Raw genomic sequence first — 2926 nt, 5'->3', positions numbered from 1 at the left:
GGGAGGCTATTCCACTTATCCACTACCCTTTCTGTGAAATAGTTTTTCCTCAAATTTCCTCTGAACCTATTTCCTACCAGTGTCGGTAGATGTCCTCGTGTTCTAATACTTTGTTAAACCCTTGAAATATTTGAAAAAAATAATCTTCTACATCCCAGCCACTCCAATTCGTACTTTACTACTCTTCCGGAATGTCTGGGAGACTCCCAAATTTCAGGAAGTAATAGTGGACACCTGGGAGAGCATCTTCCGCCCACTTCCTAGTGAAGTTTCCTTGATGACGCGAATCACTGTGAATCATGTAATTTTTGCCCTGTCACCCGCAACATGATGGTGTGCTGATGCCATTCTTTTTCTCTTCCCCATAATCCATTTAAATCGATCCAGAGCTCTCCTGTCAGTCTTATTGAGTAATCCTTTCACAATACAATAGTTTTAGGGCATGATCAGGTGACAAGGGATAAGTGTGACATCATTAAGGGCGTGGCCAGGTCCTGGAAGGAACAGAAATTAAAAAGAGAGAAAACAGAGGTAGCAGGTACAACTCCCTGACTTTTCTCATAACATGCATAGAGAGATAACATAAAACACTGAATAACATGTTCATTCCTCTGTGCTAGGTGCACGTCAGGAAAGAACATATTTCAGGCTACAGTCACTTTAAGATCAATATCGTAAATAATTGTATAACTGACCTTAAAGTATGGCTTGAAAAGCCCTAACTATAAATATACACAATAAAATGTAATGTTTTCTGTAGATTAACGTCACTGTATATAAAGAAAATAATCTGCATGTGTGATGGGGGCTTTTTAAACAAAATCCTAGTGACAACAATTAATTACTATAATCTTTAAAATGCTTTGAGACACTTGTGTTTGGATAAATTAGTAACATTTAATATCAAACCTTATTTATAAGATTTTGTATAGGTTTGTGCCTTATGTTATATTTCAAAAGGGAAATCTGAACTACAGCATATATTGAAAAATTGTACTGTCTACTTTAAATTCAAGATGTCGAGAACTCAATCTTGCCTCTCTTCAGCACATACACCAACTAATTACAGGAGCTTAAATTAAGGATGACTGTGGCAAGTGTTGGAAAGTTCACATCAATGTCCATGTGAAGATATTTTACAGTTTAAACATCTGCTATATGGAGATTGGGAAGAAGATCAGAAGATCTAAACCTTAATAAACTGCATTAGTCCATAATCTGACTATGGCAGTGGTTCCCAAACTGTGCGCCTAGGCTCCCTGGGGTGTCTCGGAGATCTCACAGAGGTGCCTTGGCCGGGGCCAGTGGTAAGCAAGGCGAGGGACTACTTGGCAAGTATTTTGGCTTAGGGGTGTCTTGAAAATTTTTTGGAGACCCTAAGGGTGCCTTGAACTGAAAAAGTTTGTAATCCACTGGACTATGGTGAATCTCTGGAATTAATATGTGTATGTGTTACTTCACTCCACCACTAAGGGTGAGTATAAAACATTACTGTAAATTATGAGGATATTAAGAGACTTTGAGGAGTTTTGTGACAGTAAAAAGCAGTGATAGGCAACTTCAGGGGCCACACGAATTTCCCTCTAACTTTCAAAAGGGACACTCATTACCCTTAATCTCAGTACTAATTTAAAACAATACATTTAATCAAAGCACTATACTCCTCTATTTAATAACATATCAGCAGGTATTTTAAACAAGTGTTACAAGCTATAGCAAACAAATCTGACAATAAAGAAGGAAGGAGCTGGGGACCACACGAGGCTCGTGGGGCCACCTTTTGCCCATCACTGGTATAAAGACACGAGTCCAAGGACTGAGTACTTTCTTTCTGGTCATGCGAATCCAACATGACTTCTAATGTTCAGAATACTTCATAGTAGGTTAGTTAACTAAACCAAGTCAAACTTAGTTAAAGGTAGTGGGTAAAAATGCAAATGCCAATATAAAGTCCTTTAATAGGGCTTTGGACCGGTACAGCTTGTATCTTTCATGGCATCATGACTGCCAATGTCTACAATTGTGCAAGAATGATGAAGCATCATTTTTCCCTCAAGAAAGTCACTCAACTGATGCCTGGTTGATGGACGTGGAAAACGCTCTAAGTTGTTTTTCCAGAATATCCCAAAAATTATCAAATGAGTTTAGATCTGGTGACTGAGAAGCTCATGACCTATAGATAACATCAATATGTTGCTCATAAAACCATTGGGTGACCGCACATGCTCTGTGGATGGGTGTATTGTCATCCCGGAAGACGCCTCTCCAATCAAGAAAGAAATGTTGTAACATGGGATGAAGATGATCACTCAATACCATTTAGTATCAATTACCGTTGAAGCTGCCTCTTCTGGAGAATGACTGCTCCCAACCATGCCATAAAAATGTCACCCTCCCACAACATTACCCAGAATCCTTCCTTCCAAACACTCATTGGCTGTAAAGTTCCGTAGATTGGTGTCATATGTGCATTTGTCTGTTTGTCGAGAACGTGGTGAAGGATGCTTCATCTGACTACATCACCTTCCTCCACTGCTTGGTATTCTATTAGATGTGATCTTTGTAACACTGAACTTGCTAATGAACATTGCCAAGTGTGTTGGAAAGTTTATGCAGTGCAATCCAACTGGAGTATTAAATCAACTGCTTACTCCACTGGTTGAAACTGATCTGTGGTTACTCACATGTTTTGCTTTGCAATTTGAAATAATGCACAGATATATCAATGGCCTGGAGGATATGCTTCCAAACACTGTAGTCCTTTGTTGGTGATGTTATCACCATGAATTTCCTTGCTGAGATTACTCCTTAGACGCAGCTGCTCATGAAAAATTAGAAAGTTGAGCTGTTTTTATCACTGAAGCTGCTGCCAAATGTGTCCCAACTCGAGTGCCCAAGTATACAGAATGTTAACCATACGCTTCAG

This window comes from Mixophyes fleayi, chromosome 8, assembly GCF_038048845.1.
Source record: "Mixophyes fleayi isolate aMixFle1 chromosome 8, aMixFle1.hap1, whole genome shotgun sequence".
Classification (NCBI taxonomy): domain Eukaryota; kingdom Metazoa; phylum Chordata; class Amphibia; order Anura; family Limnodynastidae; genus Mixophyes; species Mixophyes fleayi.
This window is presented reverse-complemented; position numbering follows the sequence as displayed.